This window comes from Bubalus kerabau, chromosome X (assembly GCF_029407905.1).
Source record: "Bubalus kerabau isolate K-KA32 ecotype Philippines breed swamp buffalo chromosome X, PCC_UOA_SB_1v2, whole genome shotgun sequence".
Lineage (NCBI taxonomy): Eukaryota > Metazoa > Chordata > Mammalia > Artiodactyla > Bovidae > Bubalus > Bubalus kerabau.
Genome location: NC_073647.1, coordinates 124,580,745 through 124,604,961, shown reverse-complemented (window position 1 = coordinate 124,604,961; position 24,217 = coordinate 124,580,745). Strand labels below are relative to the sequence as shown.

At 39.7% G+C, this 24,217-nt stretch overlaps 1 non-coding gene across 1 annotated transcript; it reads left to right on the top strand.

The window, feature by feature from the left end:
• Window positions 1–14,695: 14,695 nt before the first annotated feature.
• TRNAR-ACG (transfer RNA arginine (anticodon ACG)) lies at window positions 14,696–14,767 on the top strand. Its single transcript has one exon. It is a non-coding gene; the product is annotated as a tRNA-Arg (tRNA).
• The last annotated feature ends 9,450 nt before the right edge of the window (window positions 14,768–24,217 follow it).

Sequence of the window (24,217 nt, the reverse complement as noted above, 5' to 3'; positions counted from 1 at the left end):
TTTTAGATGAATATTCAAATATAGTACCGTGTGTCTCTAAATATTTCTATATATTATACATTTATGAGTAGTTCATATGCAATTATGACCCAAACATCAGAAATATAAAAGTATAAAATACCTACATGTGTCAAATAAAATGCCACTCAGCATTGGTATCTGATGAAATCTTATCCTAAACTCCAAATCCTTACACTGCTCTAACAGTTACCACCTTTTGAGATATAGCCGATTTACTTAGTGTGTACCTCTCTGTGACAAACATTATACCCCGTACTTTCTGTGATTAGCACAGAATAAAAAACAAAAAGTCAGAGAGAAGCCACCTGAGATGAAACTTGACAGTTATAGTACTTTCTTACCACTGACCTGTGGCTTTTTAAAATGTGATTCTGATTTCTTTTCATCCCGTTTGTTAATTTGGGACAATAATTAGTGGTTTTAGGACACTGTATGAGTCGACAGCAGTTTTTATCTAAGATCTGGAAGAAAAAATAAAAACATCCGCTTTATATATTTTTATATTAACAGATTTGCGTCCAGTACAGATTAATTAGCATATGAAAAGTTTCTCATCAACGTTGCAACTGCAAATGTCAATGAGATATCATCAGAATAGTTAAAATTAAAAGAAGTGACATGCCAAGTGTTGGCAGGAGTGAAGAGTAGCTGGAATTTGTTCATATTGCTGGCTGGAAGTAAGTTGGTAAAACTGCTTTGGAAAACTGTTTTAACAGCAATTGGCAAGGCTAAAATACAAATACCCTAGGATCCAGTAATTCCATTCTTGGCCCTGTACACAAACATAAATGTGTGCGTGTGTACCAAAATGCATGAACAGAAATGATCAGCCAGAACCTGAAAACAACACAAATTGCAACCACAGGTGAATGGATAAATACGTGTGATATATTCATACAATAGGATATAACTCAGCAGTGAAAAGAATAAACTACTGATATATGCAAATACATAGATGACACTTACATATATAGTATTGAGCAAAAGAAAGTCAAACACAAAAGAGGACAAACTGTGTAATTCCTTTTATATCAAATTCAAAAACAGCCAAAACTTTTGGGAGTATTGGCTACGAGAAGGCACAAGGGAGCTTCCTGGAGTTTTGGATATGTCCTTTACCTTGATATCAGATGCTGGTTTCATGGGTGTAAAAATTCATCAAGCTTTACCCTTAAGATCTGTTTTCTTACTAAAATATTTTCTTAAAAAATAGAAATAAAAAGATAATCCAAAATTGTCAAAATGTCCAATTGAATTAACGCTTCCAGCCAGGCTCATTTCAAAGTATAAAAACTTGTTCCCAGAGAATTAAAGCTTTTTGGAGGCATCAGGTTATATGTCTTGAGCTTATTTGTGGGTAGTATATTTTCAGTGCTCTGCTCAGGAACCAACAATGCTTAAAGGTACATTTAGTATCATCTCTTTTTATTGTACAGTGCCACATGGAAGCAGCAATATCTCATATCCCACATTTTGAGTTGAATACTCAGTCATATAACTCATAATTTTCTACTCATAAATATACAATTAAGCAACTTAACAGCCATCACAACTTACACAACTCCTGAAAAGCAGTCATTTAAGTTACTACTGGATTTATCCAATATTGGAAAGTTTTTGCTGAACAAAATAGGCATCATTTTTTCCCTGAGATTTTTGGGAAACTATCTATACATATCTTATTTCATATATTTTTGGGTTTTTTTTTTACAGATAGATGTCTTCTTTTTTTCCCCCCCACACACATACTCTGTCATTGTATGCACGCCCAGAAAAAAGATATGGCCTCGATTCTAAGTCATATTCTGAATGGGACTGTCTTCTACCTGGAATGCAATATCTTACAAAGGTACACAAAATAGGAAGTTGCTCTCAGCCTGAAGAGATTCCCACTATGAAGACATCTGCTAAGGTGTTGCGTTTGGCTTTTGCTAAAGTTTTGCACAACGCTCTGTTACCCCAGATACAAAATGACACAGGGAATTAATTTCCAGGAATGAAGCTTTGAGTCATGGGTTTTGTGTCTGGAGTGCTTTTTTGCCACTGCCTTTTTGATCTTTGAAATGGAGCAAACTCTTGTATCCTGGAATTAATTTTTACACCAGAGGACATTCTCAAATATCATTTTTCTTTTGACAGGGGTCTGTCCTTCATATTGCAGTCATGAGGTCTTACTAAATATATCATCTCTGCTAGTTAAAACAGACTATTACAAGCCAGATGCTACTCTCAGCATTGCAGTGGCTGAAACAAGGTAGAATATAAAAGATGTTTCATGTCCATGGAAGTGGTAGAGGCAGCAAATGAACTGGATTCCTTTAAGATGAATCTTTTATGGACCAGCAGATTTATTTGGAGTTACTTGGAGAGGAGTTATTTCATTAGCAACTAACTCTGATCTATGTCAGCAATAAGGCATCCTTAAGTCATTTATTTCAGTATAAGAAGTCACTGCAGAAGAAATATGATTATTGACTATCTAAGATGGAAATAAATATTGAGGCAAAACTAAGACTTTTTTTTATAGAAGTATGAATATTACACTTGATTTTCTGGTTCATTTAACCAAAGCATTTGGCTATTATACTTTTGGTGAGTAAATTTATGATCAAGAAAGATGAAACAATTTTTTTTTAAGGAACCTTAAAGCTAACACATTTTTGCAGAATTTTTAGCAGTGATTTAAGTACAAACTTAGAGCTATTATATAAGGAGTATGGGAAATGCTGGTTGCTCAACTGATTTTTGACAAAAAGGCAAAAGCAATTTAATGAAGAAAAACTTACCTTTCAACAAATGATGCTGGAGCAATTGGACATTTGGAGGCAAATATATAAAATGAACTTCAGCCTGAATCTCATATTTTTGTATAACAAAAATTAACTCGAAATAGATTACAGATTTAAATATAAAAATTGAAACTATAAAAATTTAGGAAAAGCAAAGGAGAAAATCTTTGGAAACTAAGGCTAGTCAAAGAGTTCCTAGACTTGACATAGTCAAGCACAATCCATTAAAGAAATCCAATAAGGAAAATACTAATATTAATAGTTCAGACTTCATCAAATTTATATGCTTTTGTTTTATAAAAACACTATGTTAAGTGGATGAAAACACAAGCTACAGTCTGAAACAAAATAATTGCAACCAAACCACATATCTACCACAGGATTAGTATCTACAATATGTTAAAACTCTCAAATCAGTTCAGTCGCTCAGTCGTGTCCGACTCTTTGCAGCCCTGTGGGCTGCAGCACGCCAGGCCTTCCTGTTCATCACCAACTACCAGAGCCCACTCAAACTCATGTCCATCGCATGGGTAATGCCATTTAACCATCTCATTCTCTGTTGTCCTCTTCTCCTCCCGCTTCAATCTTTCCCAGCATCAGGGTCTTTTCTAATGAGTTGGTTCTTCGCATCAGGTGGCCAAAGTACTGGAGTTGCAGCTTCAACATCAGTCCTTCCAATGAACACCCAGGACTGATCTCCTTTAAGATGGACTGGCTGGATCTCCTTGCAGTCCAAGGGACTCTCAAGAGTCTTCTCCAACACCACAGTTCAAAAGCATCAATTCATCGGCACTCAGCTTTCTTTATAGTCCAACTCTTACATCCATACATGACTACTGGAAAAACCATAGCTTTGACTAGATGGACCTTTGTTGGTAAAGTAATATCTGTGCTTTTTAACATGCTGTCTAGGTTGATCATAGCTTTTCTTCCAAGGAGCAAGCATTTTTTAATTTCATGGCTGCATTCACCATCTGCAGTGATTTTGGAGCCCCAAAATATAAAGTCTGTCATTGTTTCCATTGTTTCCCCATCTATGTGCCATGAAGTGATGGGACCAGATGCCATGATCTCCGTTTTTTGAATGTTGATTTTTAAGCCAGCTTTTTTACTCTCCTCTTACACTTTCATCAAGAGGCTTTTTAATTCTTCTTTGCTTTCTGCCATAAGGGTGGTGTCATCTGCATATCTGAGGTTATTGATATTTCTTCTGGCAGTCTTGAATCCAGCTTGTGCTTCATCCAGCCCAGCATGATATATTCTGCATATAAGTTAAATAAGCAGGGTGCTAATATACAGCCTTGACGTACTCCTTTCCCAATTTGGAACCAGTCTGTTGTTTAATGTCCAGTTCTAACTGTTACTTCTTGACCTGCATACAGATTTCTCAGGAGGCAGGTCAGGTGGTCTGGTATTCTCTTCTCTTTCAGAATTTTCCACAGTTTGTGGTGATGCACACAGTCAAAGGCTTTGACATAGTCAATAAAGCAAAAGTAGATGTTTTTCTGGAACTCTCTTGCTTTTTCAATGATCCAATGAATGTTGGCAATTTGATCTCTGGTTCCTCTGTCTTTTCTAAATCCAGCTTGATCATCTGGAAGTTCATAGTTCACATACTGTTGAAGCCTGGCTTGGAGACTTTTGAGCATTACTTTGCTAGTGTGTGAGATGAATGCAGTGCAGTAGTTTGAGCATTCTTTGGAATTGCCTTTCTTTTGGATTGGAATGAAAACTGACCTTTTCCAGTCCTGAGGCCACTACTGAGTTTTCCAGATTTGCTGGCATATTGAGTGTAGCACTTTCACAGCATCATCTTTCAGGATTTGAAATAGCTAAACTGGAATTCCATCACCTCCACTAGCTTTTTCATAGTGATGCTTCCTAAGGCCCTCTTGACTTTGCATTCCAGGATGTATGGCTCTAGGTGAGTGATCACACCACCTCAAAACTCAACAGTAAAACAGCAACCAAAAAAAAAAAAATCTGACTGGAAAATATTAAAAAGATACAAAGAGGCACTTCATGAAGAGGATATATAGTGGGGAAACAAACATGAAAATACGTTCATCATTAGATGTTATAACTGCTGTTGCTGCTGCTGCATCACTTCAGTCGTGTCCGACTCTGTGCGACCCCATAGACGGCAGCCCACCAGGCTCCCCTGTCCCTGGGATTCTCCAGGCAAGAACACTGGAGTGGGTTGCCATTTCCTTCTCTTAGTGCATTTCTTTCATGCACTAAGTGCATGAAAGTGAAAAGTGAAAGTGAAGTCGCTCAGTCGTGTCCGACTCTTAGCGACCCCATGGACTGCAGCCTACCAGGATCCTCCGTCCATGGGAGTTTCCAGGCAAGAGTACTGGAGTGGGGTGCCATTGCCACAATGAGATACCATCATGCCTCTATGAGAATATTTCCAAATAAAAATAATGGCACCAAAATTTCTAGAGAGGCTGTGGAGAAACCTAATCACACACACATTGCTGGAGAAAATATAAAATGGCACAGCCATTCTGGAATCAATTTGGCAGTTTGTAATAAAACTAAATATACAACTGCTCTACAATGCAGCATTGGCACTGTTGCTATTCATCCCAGAGAAGTGAAAATTTTTGTTCACACAAAAACCTGTACATGAAAGTTCATAGTAGCTTTATTTATAATAGTCAAAATTGCAAACAACTCAGATGTTCTTCAAGAGGAGAATGGTTATGCAAATCATGGCACACCCCTACCATGGACTACTACTCATCAATAAAAAAGGAACAAACAATGCAGTAGTCTGGATGAATCTCCAGAGCACTGTTCTGAGTGAAAAAAGCCAATAGTCAAAGATCACATGCTATATGATTCCATTTATGTAATATTCTTGAAAAGATCTAATTGTAGAAATGATGACTAGAGTAGTGGTTGTCAAGTTTAAAGAGATGATGAGTGAGAATGAGGTAAGCTTGTCCATTAAAAAGCAATAAGAAAGAAAAATCTTTGTAGTGATGGAATTGGCCTGTATCAATTTCAATATCCTAATTATAGTATTGTACTATAATTTTGTAAGATGTTAATATTGGGGAAACTAAGCAAAAGTTATATGTAATCTTCTTCATTTTTCCCACTACATGTGAACCTACAATTTCCTTAAAATCTTTTTTAAAGTTTATGTAAAAAATTATAGTGTGTTCGTGTTTGTAATTGTAACAGAGATTGTGTTCAGAGATATTATGAATGAGTAATACTGAGATTCTCTTGGACAAAGACCATGAATGTCCACTATGTTCACTAAGAAGCATTTCTCTCAGATATATATATATATATATATAAAAAGTAATACTACATAGGCATTTCTTCTCTCTATATCTGGTTATATACTTGACCACCTCACCCCAGCTTGTTCTGACCTTGATGTGGTAAAAAGTGAAGGCCATGAATCTATTGCAGAAAAGAGAGTGGGGCACAGGAAGATGGTCACATCCCAGGTCACGTCCGAGTCCCTGAGATGGCTGCAGAGTGTGGGTTCTTAGCTTCATGCAGGAAAGAATTCAAGAGCAAGCCATAGTGAAGAGAAAGAAGGTCTATTCAGGGAAGAAACACACTCCGTAGACAGAGTGTGGGCCATCTTGGAAGGCAAGAGAGGCCCCAGGGTATGGGGTTGTCAGTTTTTATAAGGGTGAGTTATTTCATAGGCTAATGAGTGGAACAAGTATTCCAGCTATTTTGGAGAAGGGATGGGGATTTCCAGGAAGGAACCACTACCTACTTTTGACCTTTATGGTTGTGGTACCTGGCTCTTGGATCTAGTTGGTTCTAATCAGTTTATGTCATGTCCTCGGGCTATGCCATTCTCTTCAAGGTTGTTCATTGCCCTCTTCCCTTCCTATCTCAAACATTACATATCCATTATCCATGTAATAATATTCTTGTGCTGCTGCTTTAAACTGATTCAGAAGCAAGTCCATCTGGTATATTTATTCAGGATAAATAATTATTGCCTGAAGTTTTAAATGTAAAGGAGAGATATATCAGAAAGATCCAGGTATAACACATGGAACCTAAGTATGCAATACAGACAGACCTCCCTAGTGATACAAACAAGCTATTGGAATGGTATTAGTAAGTGAGTCACATCATAGCAGCTCCAGTTTGTTAGTTCTTTATGTCTCTGTCCGAAGTTGGGCTTTATTGATGTTTTTCATCATTTATTGATGCATACCTTACTGTCTGGTAACTCCCAAATTTACCTAACTTAATCAGTTCAGTTCAGTCTCTCAGTCATTTCTGACTCTTTGCGACCCCATGAATTGCAGCATGCCAGGCCTCCCTGTCCATCACCAACTCCCAGAGTTCACCCAAACTCATGTGCATCGAGTCGGTGATGCCATCCAGCCATCTCATCCTCTGTCGTCCCCTTCTCCTCCTGCCCCCAATCCCTCTCAGCATCAGGGTCTTTTCCAATGAGTCAGCTCTTTGCATGAAGTGGCCAAAGTATTAGAGTTTCAGCCTAACTGAATAGTTGATACCAAAATAGATTCTCCCATCACAACCCCAAATTCCTAGGAAACAATCTGATGGTTTTTCCCAAAGTCAGTTCTCTGCTCTTTATCCAATTAACTGGAGTCCTGCAGGAGAATGAATATGGATATTGAGAACTTAGATCTAGAGTCCAGTGACATTTACCTTTTGAAAGCTATGATGCACTACAAAAACAGATTGGTAAGGAGAGACTTACTGGCATGAATGAGGCACATATCTCTATATAAACCCTTTCTTGGAATCTGAAACATACTATTGCCTGGATAGCTTATACATGGGGTGGGGATGCCCTCATCTATGTGTTATATACATGTCAGAAGTTTCTGTGTCAGCAGTAGGGGATGAGAATCATTCATCAGCCTCTGTTAGTATCTCCCCTGTACGCCCCCAGGGCTTCCCAGGTGGTGCAGTGGTTAAGAATCTGCCTGCCAGTGCAGGAGGCAAAGGAGACAGAGGTTTGATTCCTGAATTGGGAAGATCCTCTGGAGGAGGAAATGGCAACCCACTCCAGTATTCTTGTCTGGAGAATCCCATGGACAGAGGAGCCTCGCAGGTTACAATCCATAGGGCTGCAAAGAGTCCAACACAACTGAGCACATTGCCTGTACTCCCTCAACAGTCAACGTCCCGTACTTGACAGCCCTGCCGCACTGCAGACTTCTACCTAAAGGGCTTTCTTTCACACAACTGTAAGTTCCTGCACCTAGAAAGTTAATGCTACTAGGGAACAGCCCTAAGCAATGACAGTGAGAACTAGAGGATAAATATCACACTAATTGCTAACCTATCTAAGCATTAAAATTCAGCCTTACCCACAGTCACATTAGATTATTATCTAGTGTTTTACTTCAGGTTAATTAATGAAGAGCTTTTTATAATAGAGAACAAAGGTCTCCCTGTAGATGTAATTTCAAATAGGGCCCTCAGTTTAAAAACTCTACATATCACAATATTTTAAGTCTCCACAACAGAGTTTTACTCAGGAACATGTTAGTTTAATAGCAAAGATTCAGCAATTTGATATTCAGTGAGGATATGTTAACCCTGGCAGAAAAGGGCATAGTAAATTACTTAACTAATCCTGAAATGTGGAGATCAAGTCTCTTCTCAGTGATAGCTGATAAAGAGGAAACAATCCCAATATCCTTAACCAGTTGATGGAGTTGGAAATTTTTACACAACTCTTTAAATGTTAAGCATCTCCTGAAACAGAGCAAAAATTAATTTAGTGACTGATTATCATCTATAGGTGTAAAATTTTAGAAACCTCATAGCCATTTTCATTTGAAAGTGGTTGGATTTCCTTTATCAATTAATTTGGCAAAACTCTAATAGAATGTGTAGTTAAAAATTAACCCAGAAACACTGGTACACATTCTGTCATTGACGGATCCCCCTTTGCACTACAGTATTGTCAATGAAAGATTTAAGAAAAAAAAAAAAGAACCTTAGATAAGATAAACATCTTCATAGGCCAGAGGCAAAACAGAAAGCTGGAATTGTACATGAGGCTGAAGATCCAAATTCCAAAGCAAGTGGTGGGAGGTATAAGTTCACCTCCTTTGGGAGTAGAAGGACTAGAGGTCTTGCTTTTGAAATGGAAAAACAGAGTCAGCTTCACTGCATAAATCCAGGGGCTATCACTCATAAAGGTAAGGTGAAAAGAAATACTGACAACTGCTGCCTGGGGCTACAACTTACACAGAGCTGCCAGGCGATGTAACCCTGAGGATATGGACATGACCTCAGGACGGAGCTGCCTGGGGCTCACTAACCATTTCAGTATATTCTTCATACCCCTACTAGGGAGGAGCCCCAAGCCTTCATTATGAAAGCTGTTTCTCAACTAATGCCCCAGGACATTCATGGAAGTAGCCTCACAGCTTCCTGCCAGAGAGGAAGCAACCTAGAGAGAGAAAAAAGAGAGAAAGGAAAAAAAAAAAGTTTCCTTTAGAAAAAAAAAAAAAGTTTTCCTTGCCTGTGATCTGAAACTCTAAAATGCTTGTAGAATTCTAATGTTAAGACAGAGCCAAAAAAAAATAAACCTTGGAACAGGAGTTATTTTCTGATGATATACATATGTTATGAAATAGTTGTGTGTGTGTATGTGTGTGTGTGTTAGTCACTCAGTCGTGTCTGACTCTTTGTGATCTCTTGGACTCCTCTATCCAGGCCAGGCTCTGCCGGGCACCTCTGTCCATGGGATTCTGCAGGCAAGAATACTGGAGTGGGTTGCCATTTCCTTCTCTATGGAATCTTCCCAACCCAAGGATAGAACCTGGGTCTCCTGCATTGTAGGCAGATTCTTTAACGTGTGAGCTATAAGGGAAGCCCATGAAATAGTTAGATAAATGTTTGAAAATAAGCATGGTTAGAATACTTAAAGGTGTGAGGACCTAACATTTATAAAAAGAACAAGAAAATACTAAACACAAAATTACATGCATAAAATAAGATGGGTAGAAAAAAGAATTCAGTTGAAATATGGAAACAAAAATATAAAAAATAGAAATAAAATTAATAGATAAGATAAACTCTAAACAGAACACCACTGAAAAGACTAATCCTGACTGATAGCACTTAACACTTCACCTACCACATAGTAAAAAAATAAAAGAGGTAAAATACATGTAAGAGCAGTTAATATTCCCACAAGATCTGTTGAGTTCTTTTACACTTAAACTTCACTAATGTCTTTGAAAACATGTCCTAGCATATAGATAATACAGGTACTGGCATGAAAAGAATATTTGATATTCGCTGAGAATTTTCTGACACTGAAGAGAGACAAAAGTATTTAAATTATCAGTGCACTTTGAGTAGCAAGCAGAATAGTAACAATAAAATAATAATAGCATAATGGATCCATAGAGAGGTACATAATAGAGCAGTTTCAAGAAATGAAGAATAAAAGAAAAAATGTAAAAGCTAGAATAAAGAAAAATCAGTTTATCTAAATGGTAAAGGCAAGTTGACAGTATATTTCTCATTAACAACAAGAGAGGACAGAAAAAAAATGGAATAATGGTTTCAAAGTGCTGAGAGAAAAAATAATTATGAACCCAGAGTTCTACACCCAACAAAATGTAATTCAAAAGTAAGGGCAAAATGAAGATCTTTTTAGAAATAGAAAGACTGAATGATGTTGCCGCAAGCAAACCTTTATAACATTGACTTTGGTTAGAAGGAACACCTAAATAAATGCCATTTTTGTCTTACTGCAAGTAAATTTCAGTAAGGTACTTACAGGGAGATTAGATAGGTCTCAAAACTTTGCCCTAGGCTCCTTGTAATGCCCTATTAACTCTTTTATTCCCAGGGGGAGAGAGGGTAGGGAGAATATTCCACATTGTCCAGTCTGTTCAGGATCTATGCCTTGCTCTGGTGGGCTTAGTGGGGACAGGGCCCCTGACTGGAGTACCCTTACCTCAGGAGCAGGATCTAGATATTTCTCATACATTTCTTCTCAGTTTCTTCTCAGTTTACAACACTGCCTCCTCTTCTCTCTGCTCACTGCTGTTTAACTGTCTGTTTTTCAGGGTGGTATTCACACCCCTTTTCTCTTTTTCAGTATTTTGTACTAATATGTGAACCTTAAAGTCACCTGGAAAACTTGTTAAAATATAGATTCTTTAATCTAGCCCCAAATATACTGAATCAGAATGGAAAGAATGAACTGCATTTTTAGCAATCAACTCAGATAATTCTGATGTATACTAGAGATTAAGAACCACCACTTTAAAACACGATTTATGTACTAAGTATTATCATGTATAATTTTGTTTTTGACTCATAACAATTTACTAATAAGTCACAAAATTTATATCAGAATCAAAGCCATGTTCTAAGATCCACCTGCTAACTGGCTGTTTCAATATAAATGTCCCATATTTACCCATCTTCTGTCCAGTTTTTTTGACGTAGTCACTGAGCTAAGAATGTGAATTACCTTAAGCTCCTTTATTCCCGCTTAACATTTGTTCCCATGTTTTCTGTCAGTCCCCAACCCATTTATCCTGAGCTCCAACCATTGCTTTACAGGTTCCTAGACATGCCAGTCTTGAGAGTTTACAGTCTGCTCTGCACATAGAAGACTCCAAATATTCTTTTTAAAAATGACGTTTTCCTTGAAGTCTTTTCTCATTCCCCAGTCGGGTCCCCACATCTGTGTTTCCACCCCAAGGTCTCAATCACAGCACTTTCCATATGATCTGGAAACTACCTGCTTATCCCTGTCTTCGATACGAGTCAGGGAGCACTTGCACAAAAGGTCTGATCAGGGCTCTTTTTTTTTTAACTTTTATTTTTTATATGTTTTAATATCTCAAGGTTCTGTACAAATCCTAGCTTGGAGCAGTACTTAATAATTGTTTTGTTTTTAAGATAGATTCTGTAATCTTGCTCATAGGTATAAACATATGAGCATGTTGATAGATACTTGACCAAAGTTCTAGTCAAGGCTATGGATGAACAAAGCTAGTGGAGGTGATGGAATTCCAGTTGAGCTATTCCAAATCCTGCAAGATGATGCTGTGAAAGTGCCGCACTCAATATGCCAGCAAATTTGGAAAACTCAGCAGTGGCCACAGGACTGGGAAAGGTCAGTTTTCATTCCAATCCCAAAGAAAGGCAATGCCAAAGAATGCTCAAGCTACTACACAATTGCACTCATCTCACAGGCTAGTAAAGTAATGCTCAAAATTCTCCATGCCAGGCTTCAGCAATATGTGAACCGTGAACTTCTTGATGTTCAAGCTGGTTTTAGAAAAGGCAGAGAAACTAGAGATCAAATTGCCAACATCCGCTGGATCATGGAAAAAGCAAGAGAGTTCCAGAAAAACATCTATTTCTGCTTTATTGACTATGCCAAAGCCTTGGACTGTGTGGATCACAATAAACTGTGGAAAATTCTGAAAGAGATGGGAATACCAGACCACCTGATCTGCCTCTTGAGAAATTTGTATGCAGGTCAGGAAGCAACAGTTAGAACTGGACATGGAACAACAGACTGGTTCCAAATAGGAAAAGGAGTTCATCAAGGCTGTATATTGTCACCCTGTTTATTTAACTTATATGCAGAGTACATCATGAGAAACGCTGGACTGGAAGAAACACAAGCTGGAATTAAGATTGCCTGGAGAAATATCAATAACCTCAGATATGCAGATGACACCACCCTTATGGCAGAAAGTGAAGAGGAACTAAAAAGCCTGTTGATGAAAGTGAAAGTGGAGAGTGAAAAAGTTGGCTTAAAGCTCAACATTCAGAAAACGAAGATCATGGCATCCGGTCCTACCACTTCATGGGAAATAGATGGGGAAACAGTAGAAACAGTGTCAGACTTTATTTTTCTGGGCTCCAAAATCACTACAGATGGTGACTGCAGCCATGAAATTAAAAGACGCTTACTCCTTGGAAGGAAAGTTATGACCAACCTAGATAGCATATTCAAAAGCAGAGACATTACTTTGCCAACAAAAGTCCGGCTAGTTAAGGCTATGGTTTTTCCTGTGGTCATGTATGGATGTGAGAGTGGACTGTGAAGAAGGCTGAGTGCCGAAGAATTGATGCTTTTGAACTGTGGTGTTGGAGAAGACTCTTGAGAGTCCCTTGGACTGCAAGGAGATCCAACCAGTCCATTCTGAAAGAGATCAGCCCTGGGATTTCTTTGGAAGGAATGATGCTAAAGCTGAAATTCCAGTACTTTGGCCACCTCATGCAAAGAGTTGAGTCATTGGAAAAGACTCTGATGCTGGGAGGGATTGGGGGCAGGAGGAGAAGGGGACGCCAGAGGATGAGATGGCTGGATGGCATCACCGACTCGATGGACATGAGTCTGAGTGAACTCCGGGAGTTGGTGATGGATAGGGAGGCCTGGCGTGCTGTGATTCATGGGGTTGCAAAGAGTCGGACAGGACTGAGTGACTGATCTGATCTGATGGTTTTTCCAGTAGTCATGTATGGATGTGAGAGTTAGACTATAAAGAAAGCTGAGCGCCGAAGAATTGATGCTTTTGAACTGTGGTGTTGGAGAAGACTCTTGAGAGTCCCTTGGACTGCAAGGAGATCCAACCAGTCAGTCCTGAATATTCATTGGAAGGACTGATGCTGAAGCTGAAACTCCAATACTTTGGCCACCTGATGTGAAGAACTGACTCATTTAAAAAGACCCTGATGCTGGGAAAGATTGAAGACGGGAGGAGAAGGAGACAACAGAGGATGAGATTGTTGGATGGCATCACTGACTCAACGGACATGAGTTTGAGTAAACCCCGGGAGTTGGTGATGGACAGGGAAGCCTGGTGTGCTGCCATCCATGGGGTCGCAAAGAGTCGGACATGACTGAGCAGGTGAACTGAACTGAACTAAACTGACCAAAGTTCATATAATTTACAGTCAAATTCTTAATTAGCATATGTATTTTCTTTTTAAGGATAGTGTAAGTTTCATGTGGAACTTTCAGATTCCCAGAAAATTCTTATCTTCTTTTCTGCAGGAAATTCACATAGTAATGAACAAATTAGTGACCCTCAAATAAGAAACTCTAGATAAAACCTTTTATTGCCTTTGCAGATTCCCTTTTTTAGTATGAAGCTACAAACATCAACACAGTATAGTGTGTTCTTTTTCCTCTAAAGATCAGGAAGGGGTTTGTGGACCAGGGTAGACCTTTTCCTATTCACTCCCCCTACTCCCCATGTAGCTGCTCTAGTCTCTGAATTGATTTGATGTCCTGTGATTTTAAGAGCCATTGATATTCACAAGCATTGGACAAATAGTGAGAAGTATATAAAGCAACAGTTCTCTCTCCCTGAATCATTTCCTAACACCAGTGTATACTTAAAATAAAACAAAGGACTGGTCATGCTTGAAAAGTCTTTTAAGGTTTTACTGATTGCATGTTGCTCTGTAGTTTATCATGGGAACTAGGACCATAGCTATATAAAGAGAGACTTTATGTAGCTTGTCACTTTCCATATATTGGTCATATTCACAATTCTTCTTTATAAAAAATGTATTCACATTCTTCTTTATAAAGAATGTTTCTATAGGACATTTTAAAAAGTAAAACTACCGAAGGAACATTGAAAATTCCTAATCTAGTTCAAGTCCCTTACAGTATTAAAATAATCCACAAATGATGGGTGAGCAAAGAGCATTTAACACTATGACCTCGACTGTTTATGTCTTCTTGACACCTGAGGATTAGGGTATTTCTTGCTATCTGGCCACACTGAAGACAATTTCAGATATTCAGATAAATATGAAATTTCTAAACTAGGCAAACTATGAAGCCCAAATATCCTAAAACAAATAAAGACTGAGAGTTACTTGCTATATAGTCCTGATAATGAATGACTTCCCTGGTGGCTCAGATGGTAAAGCATCTGCCTACGATGCAGGAGACCCAGGTTCGATTCATGGGTGGGGAACATCCCCTGGAGGAGGAAATGGCAACCCACTCCAGGACTCTTGCCTGGAAAATCCCATGGATGGAGGATCCTGGTGGGCTACAGTCCATGGGGTCGCAAAAAGTTGGATACAACTGAGTGACTTCCCTTCCCTAATAATGAATAGGGCTTCGGGAGATCATTTGCCAATAAATATTAAGTAGAATGTCTTGTACTTCAGGTGCCTGCCATGGAGAGACGAATCTAGAATCATCTTCCAAGTCTCAGAGAAGTTCTCAAGAAGTTTTTAAGATTGTGGTATTGATTTACTTCTCTCGCTTACTGCCAGATGCTACTTACACTGACATTGGCCAAATCTCCCCACATCAGTCATCTCAATGGACTCTTCTGGGACTCACAAATGACCCTTGCATGTTACCTTTTAGAAAACAGCAAAGAAGTAAAACATACAAAATATTTATATATAGTATTGAGAGAGTTATTTCCTAGGCAGGTTGATAAGAAGTCTAGGGGTCCCCAAGGAGAGAAGAGGGCTCTGGAATTCTCAAGGAGGAAGAAAAGACAAACTTTTTCCTTCTCTACATTCCTTAGGATTATATAACAATAATGTATCCTGCTTGAGGACAGTCTCTGGATTAAACCTTCTGGCTAATTCTTTTATCTTAAAATGTAAATTATGGGAGTAGGTCTGGCGAGGTCTTTACAACCTCCAGACATTCTTTGGATTCATTGGAGAGTATATAACTTCATTGCTAACACTAGCAAGGGGGTACTCTTTCTGCCCCCTTTTGATGCCTATGTCAGAAACTTTCTCTATCTCCTTTATACTTTAATAAAACTTTGTTACACAAAAGCTCTGAGCGATCAAGCCTCGTCTCTGGCCCCGGATTGAATTCTCCTCCAGGTGCCAAGAATCCCGGTGTCTTCATGTGATTCAACAACAACCTTTCAGTATATTGAATATATAGCAACAGTGAGTGACTGTTTATTCATCTTCTTCATGAATACCTTGAAAATCCTATGTACCCAAACCACTTTTACAATATAGACATCACAGCCAATTAACCTATCCTAATATCCTATGTTCTCCTCAATGCAACATGATTGAAAATTGATTGATCCTCTTGTGTCTGTGTAATAATCACTCCCTAGTGTATTCATGGAAGGGTTCATTAGTGTCCAATCAAAAATCAAAGACCATCATTGCTGACAAAACCAAGCAAAATTAACTGCCCCTCCAGGCCAGTGCCTTGAGAGCCAGGAAAGTCACTCAAGAGGTAGGTTCACAAGGTCTCACCAAGTTAAAAGCAAGGCTGGAGATAGCATAGAAAGAGAAAGAATTTCCCAAATTAAGGTTCTGAAGGTCATGATTTGAATGACTAAGGAGAGGATGATAAAGTCTCTTTGGGATTGATGAGGGCACTGGTGTACGTCACAGAAGTGTGGGTCCAGAGAGGATACATTTAGATTAGCAGAGATAATCATTTTCTACTTGCAGGATGGACTGCAATTTCATGGGAGAGGCCTTTGTTTCAGTTGTCTCTGGGCACCGACACCATACCCTTTGTGTCATGCTGGGCACATTATGACTGTAAAAAAAATTTTTTTTGAGTAAATGAATGCTTGCATACAGGTTATGCAGATGCCACAACTTTGTATCATCCTCAGAAATCTTTGTAGCAATGAATGATCATTTATATGTTGAGCATAGCACTATGCTTTTCCATGTCTACACTTTATCTCCAGGAGATTTTCTACTTTGCTATGGGTCTTTGCATGGTTTATAACCGATTCTTTGTCTTCAATTTATTTTCACACTCTGTTCTCCCTGGACACATATATAAATCCAGTACAAAAAGGCCTTTTAAATGAAAATGATGTCAAATACTGAGAGAATGTCCCCCCAGGAGATATCTTCTAGTCCACTGGATTAAGGCAGAATTTTGCTCTGGTTTTATCTGTCTCAATTCCCATCTTGTTTCTGTTTTTAGTCAAGGATGTTAAGGCTTCTTCATCTTTCTGTCACATGTTCCATATAGAAAACTAAATTAAATACCCACTATTAATCCTTTTCTCTCAGCAGTTTATCTATTGAAGAGCCGTTTAAGCAATCCAATAAATACTTTTAGAGTACAGGGCTAAGTACAGGTCTGACTGATGCTCTTTGACTTAATAAGCACGTTTTATACATCAGTAATTCTTAACTAGGTCTCCAATAATCATCATCTGTGCATGTGATAAGGAATTAAGATGCCTCCCTCTTCTTAATGCATCATCTCTCCTCCTAAAGAAGCATGAGTGTGTGGCGAGTAAACCATGGTATGGCATAAAGGAACATGAAAACTGGGGAGTGATGTCAGAAGGAGAAATAAAATCAACAGCCAGGTCTAATATCAAGGTGTCACTTGGAAGAGGCTATGCAGAGGACAGAATAGGTGAGGCCTGAAAGCAACAAAAGCATCAGAGAATCCCAACAAGAGGGGCTATTTGCCTTCCTTGCACATGTGAGTGTAGGAATGGCTGGGAGTTGGATGAAGGCAGTCATTCTCAGAGAATTGCTTGAAACCCTGAGGCGGAGCTGTGAACTTATTGCATATTGTGATTGTAGCCCAATGAAGGAAAAGTGGGGGCAGACAAAGAACCAAACTAGGTAGAGCATTGTCCTGAGCTGTATTATGAGGGGTGCTTTTAATAAACATATTTAAATCCATGATAATGTCTTCGAAACTGCTTTTACTGGTCCCAGATGTATGGTAGGTAGAAAAAGCACTGAACTACTAACAGGGAGACAGATTCTAGTACTACCTGTCTTACTCACTTAGGGCTTTTGTTGCAAATGTTAAATTCATGTCAAATAAAAAGACAGTCAGTGGATGCTGTGCATAAGGAACAGCAGTGGTTAATGTGGTGGATAAAAAAGATGATTAAGTTCTTATCTTCTAAGGGCTCCGAAATAAAGTGAGGGAAACATTCAGATCCCCAAGTGATAATGAGGCATAGTGTGACAAGAACTACAATGGTATAAAGCACAGAGAGAACAACTCGGAAAGAAAAGAAGTTAATTCAGATGGAAAATATCTGACATCTAAAAAAACTTTCTGCTCAAAGAATTTGAGCCGAGTTTAGAAAGATGGAACATATGTTGCTGGGCAGGTATGAGACTGACATGTACTTTAAGCAACAGCAGCTGCACCAGCTAAGGTACCTAAGCCCTGGTTTTAAGGCAGATGTGGGCTCAACTGTGTAGAGATAAGACAGTGGACGAAATGGGGGGAAATTTTATTAAATGCCTGGATTTCAAGCTGAGGAAGATAATCTACACTGTAAATGATGAGAATTCCTGCATAGGTTTGTGAATACGACCCATATAAAAAAGCAAAACAAAACTGTGAATGCATTGGAAAGTGACAAGCTACAGCAGTCTAGACATGCCATGATGTCTGACCAAGGCAGGTAGAGTGTGCCTAAGAAGAAAGGGATCATTACTCATGACACTAAAGAGGATGAACAAGATCTAGGGGGAAAAAAAGAGAAAAAGGAACTTTTTGAACCAAGTGTGCAACTTTTGAATCACCTTTGGAGGGCTTGGTTCCATCTCTAGTCTCATGTTCCATCTAGTTCCATCTCAGGCTGGCTTGAAGAAGAGACTGAGGGGCAGGCTTCCTGCTGGAGTGCATTATGCAGTCATCAGGAAGTCCATTTAATGCTCTCATATGTTCTTACCTGCCTCTTTCTCCAACTCACCATCCCTGAGTCATGGAAGTCCCACCTCAATACCTGGGTGCTGCAGGAGTGAAATGGGTTTCTCCAGTAGTGTGCCACATAGTGGGGGAAGCTGGGCACCCTCTCACCCCCTCACCACCTCCCCCCACCCCCACCACCAGGAGAAGTCAAGGCAGGACAACTTCAGTCATGCTGAGCCACCTTGGGAGAAGAGGCTGTGTTGTCAATGTAACTCTTAACTTGTCTAATGAGTCCAAACTCTTTTTTTTTTTTTTTGCAGCAACGAAGTACTGGAATCTCTCTTCAGGAAACCAAGACTTCTACAAGGCTCTCTTGTAGTCCATAGCTCCAGATCTTGCCAGACCACAGCCAAGAGAGGCTCAAGCAGGTTCATGGTTCCTGCTGGTTCCAGTACCTGTGTCAAGGTCTGTCTGCCTATTACGCAACTGCATGGGTGAATGAGATTCCCCTACAGTCTACTCCCCTATGATTCTGGGTCTCACAGCTCCCAAGAGGCACTTTTGTTTGTGGAGGGACATCCAGTTTTAGTTGTTAAAAGCAGGGAGAGGGACAAAAAGCTGGATTTTTTTTTCATATTCTTTTTTTTTTTTAACCACCATTGATGCTGACATCACTCTGCAGTTCCTATTTAAAATTTTTTGCTGTGGCTTGACCTTGTGAAAGGATTTCAATCTAAAACATATGGGAGATGAATCCACCTGCCAGTGCAGGGAACATGGATTCAATCCCTGTTCAGGAAGATTCCACATGCAGGGATGGGCAGTTGAGCTCAGGAGCCACAACTACTAAGCCCACACTGTAGAGCCCATGCTCCACAAGAGAAGCCACCACAATGAGAAGCCTGCACGCTCCAGCAAAGAGTAGCAACTAGAGAAAGCCCTCGCACAGCCAAAAATAAAAAAATAAATCAGAAGGGAAAATCCAAACCGGAGATCTCATACATGCACCCTCAGAAGAATGGACCTTAGCTAAGAGACTAACTTCTTGAAAATATATGATTTACTGAAGGCAGACTTACCTCCTGACAGGTGAACGTACACCATGAATCTTTTGCTATCCTTAAGCCAATGAGCTTACAGCTTACTGAACTTCTTGTGTGGACTTCCTGCTTTGTGTGTTCCTTCCCCCAAATATAGCCCACCCCAAACTCTCCACAGACTGGTTTGGAACTTGGAACATTGTGCCTTCTAGAATTGTAGTTCTTAGCTGTTCCTGAGTAAAGACAGGTTCAGGTAATTTGAGCTTGTCTCAGTTGTACCTCTTTATTTAGGTTGACAGTACCTTATATTCCTTTGAACAAGTAAATTTTTAAGCAGTGGTCATGTGATAAAATCAACCCTGAATATTCACTGGAAGGACTGATGCTGAAACTCCAATACTTTGGCCACCTGATGCGAAGAACTGACTCATAAGAAAAGACCCTGATGCTGGGAAAGATTGATGGCAGGAGGAAAAGGGGATGACAGAGGATGAGATGGTTGGATGGCATCACCGACTCAATGGACGTGAGTTTGAGCAAGCTCTGGGACATGGTGAAGGACAGGGAAGCCTGGCGTGCTGCAGCCCACGGGGTCGCAAAGAGTCGGACATGACTGAGCAACTGAACAACAACAACATGTGACGAAAGTAAAAGCAAATACAGTAAATCTCTGGATTTTTGTAGGAAATGCCAGAAAAAAAGGAACATTCTTTTTACGCATTAATCATGATTTTATTTTCAGTATTTTATGATCTTTTGATATTTTCAAAATCTTGCTGGCTGGAGAGTGACGCCCCCCCCCCACACACACACACAGTTAGCCGTTTCTTGGAGACAGCAAAACTCTCTAGCCAGGAGCATATCTTTCATACACAAAACAACCCTGAGTCTGTAGTTTCAAACACCTCCTTATCTGACTCCCCTGTACAAGCCTGTATTTTCTCTGACTTATCCTGGGGTCAGCTACAGATAGCTAGAGACCACCCTATAGCCCACGCTGCTGCTGCTAAGTCACTTCAGTTGTGTCCGACTCTGTGTGACCCCATAGACGGCAGCCCACCAAGCTTCCCCATCCCTGGAATTCTCCAGGCAAGAACACTGGAGTGGGATGCCATTTCCTTCTCCAATGCATGAAAGTAAAAAGTGAAAGTGAAGTTGCTCAGTCGTGTCCAACTCCAGCGACCCCATGGACTGCAGCCTACCAGGCTCCTCTGTCCATGGGATTCTCCAGGCAAAAGTACTGGAGTGGGGTGCCATTGCCTTCTCCGCTATAGCCCATATCCTGCCATAATTATTCAAACTAATCAATTTTAAACAATTTTCTCTACTTTTTCTTGCTTTTCCTTCAGAAGCACCATGAAAGGCTCTAGCTTAGAGTTTTCTTTTGTTCCTGTCTTTGCCACCCGACTAAAACCTGAAGCTTCCTTTGTGGCCCTGCCTGGCGTGCAGTGACTCCTCTCTAGGATCTGTGAGTATGATAAACTTTTTTTCTTTCAAGCACGGTTCTCATTTCCTTCTGTGGCCACACTCACTTTTCCATACCTTATCCAACATTTGCATTCTTAGAATGCTTTACCCATCTGCTGCTGCTGCTAAGTCGCTTCAGTCGTGTCCGACTCTGTGTGACCCCATGGACTGCAGCCTACCAGGCTCCCCCGTCCCTGGGATTCTCTAGGCAAGAACACTGGAGTGAGTTGCCATTTCCTTCTCCAATGCATGAAAGTGGAAAGTGAAAGTGAAGTCGCTCAGTCGTGTCTGACTCTTATCGACCCCATGGACTGCAGCCTACCAGGCTCCTCCATGGGATTTTCCGGGCAACAGTACTGGAGTGGGGTGCCATTGCCTTCTACTTGAAACTAAAAGGATGGAACAAGTGTAGTGAAATGCCCCATGAAGGAAGAAACTGGAGCTGCTAGGCAACCATGTGTAATCTTGAAATGGAGCTTACACAGAGCAAGAGATGAAAAGAGACTCGATCCAAATGACTTTGTTTTTATTCTAAATCTAACCATGGCTGAAGCTGCTTCTTGAGTTTTCAGTGATATGAGCTAAAAATCCACTTTGTTGTTTAATCCAGTCTGAGTTGCGTTCTATTGCCAATTGCATCACAAGGAAATCCACCTGAGGGAGTGCCAAATGTAATGGATCCTAAATTATTAAATTAGATGAGCTGAGGCCATTAGGAAGTGATATTTTGCTTTGATATTTGGTAATCTTTTTAAAATATTAATGAGACAGTAGGTTAACATGTTACCTGTTTTGTTTGACACTAAGACCATGCCAGCGGGGCTGCAGCATTTGAGGTTTGGAATTAGAAATTCAGGATGCACCTTGGAAAGTGTTGCCTAGATTTTTTTTTTCTTAAATTCATTTATTTTTGGCTGTGCTGGTTCTTTGTTGCTGCACGCAGGCTTTCCCTAGTTGAGGCAAATAGGGGCTACTCTCTAGCTGTGGTACATGGGCGTCTCTGACAGAGCACAAGCTCCAGGGCACGCACGCTTAGTGGTTATGACACACGGGCTTAGTTGCTCCACGGCATGTGGGATCTTCCTGGACCAGGGATTGAACAGGTGTCCCCTGAATTGACAGGTGGATTCCTAACCACTGGACCACCAGGGAAGTCCCTGGGTTTTTTGTTTTTGCTTTTCTTAAATCAATTTCACATGGAATATACAATAAATAGTCAAGCTTTAAACATATATGCATATACATATCAGTGTAAAACTTTAGTTGTCAGCTGTTTGAGTCCAAGACTATTCTCCTGGATATAGCTCAACAAAAATTATGTGAACAAACTCTAGACAAACAGAAACAAAATCACTATCTGCTTCTCTGTTTCCAGTCTTTATTAATGGTACCAGCACTTTACAACTAATCTGGCTCAGAAATGTAGAGACAGGTTGACTGATTGACACCTCATTATATTGCCTCTAATGACCTATGAGATGAAAGCCCTATCTTTATTCAGTGTCTTTTTCTTACATTGGTAATATCCTCATGTCATAGCCATATTAAAATTCCCTGATGTACAATTGCTTTAATTGCTTTCTTGTTCAAACATCCTTTAATATCTCCCCGCAGTCAATAACACCAAAAAATCAAATATGTACACTATAGTATTCCAGTTGAACTTTTGTATAATATGACTGCATTTGAGCTGAATTGCCTCCTACTGTTCTTCCTTACATACACCTGAAGAGAATTATTCACCGTTTGACAGAATCATCCCAGACTTCCCTGCTTATGTGTATACTGTTGCTTCTGTCTCAAATGTGTCCCCTTTCATCAGTCTTTTATTCTTCAACGTCTAATTCATGTTTTATCTCCTCTAGAAACCCTATTCCATTTCTATATCAACTATTAATGTCAGTTTGCACTTCTCCCAATGTTGGTTGTCACATATTGATTTTGTAATTAATGTTATTTTGTATTGTATTCCCCAAACTATTATATGGATACCTATAGGATAAGAACTACAGGAGCTATGTCTTTAAATATGCTTCCCAACTCCAAGTTAATTCTCTAGAATTTTAATGAATTGTTTCCACAATATTTTATAGGCATATTAAAATAATATAGGCTCTTTACAATTTCATAAATAAGTTAGGACTGTAGCATACTCAGTGTCTGTGTGTGTGTGTGTGTGTGTGTTTATATGAATATGTGTATCATAAACTGATTCTGAATGTCAGTTCCAAAAGTGAAGCTACATACAGTGTTTTGAACAGTCGAAATATTACTACATGTATTATTAGTGAGTGTATAGTAAATGCAGTGTCAAAGAAAGTAAAATGATATACAGCAAAGCTTCAAAATTAGAGTACTCAAAGGAGGCTTCATTGCTGAAGTGGAATCAGTAGGCTTTGGATAGGCAGAGGGGAAACTGGAGAAAATGTCAGGGAAAGGCATGAGCAAAAGTATAGAGATGAAAATAAATGACGAGGGTGATTTTGAAAAGGAGTAGACAACAGAGACCAAGTGTGAAGGAGGAAGTATGGTAAATAATCTTGATGAATAGCATGAGGTCAGGTTTTAGAGGTCTTTGAAAAATGGTAGATTTGGACTTGATGTGATAATAATTGGTTATGTTTGTAAAATAACTTGTAGTTTACAAGGCACAATAGATTTTTTCATTTAAACTTTAATTTGTGACAGGCATGCTGTATTATAGATGAGGAACTAGAACCAGAGCAGTTGAGAATCTGCTGAAAATCATGCAGCTAATAAAATGCAGGACACCTGACTTACTACTCAGTGTTCTTTTTGTGCCTGCACCATTTGTTTCCTCTGCATTTTAGGCAAAAGATAGAAAAAAATGGTATTTTAGGAAATCTATTATGTCTGCTGCTGCTGCTGCTAAGTCGCGTCAGTCGTGTCCGACTCTGTGCGACCCCATAGATGGCAGCCCACCAGGCTCCCCCGTCCCTGGGATTCTCCAGGCAAGAACACTGGAGTGGGTTGCCATTTCCTTCTCCAATCCATGACGGTGAAAAGTGAAAGTGAAGTTGCTCAGTCATGTCCGACTCCTAGCGACCCCATGGATATTGTTGTTATTGTTCAGTCACTGTGTCACGTCCAGCTATTTGCAACCCCATGGACTGCAGCATGCCAGGCTTCCCTGTCCTTCACTATCTCCTGGAATTTGCTCAAACTTGTGTCCATTGAGTCAGTGATGCCATGCAACCATCTCACCCTCTGTCGCCCCCTTCTCCTCTTGCCCTCAATCTTTCCCAGCCTCAGGGTTTTTC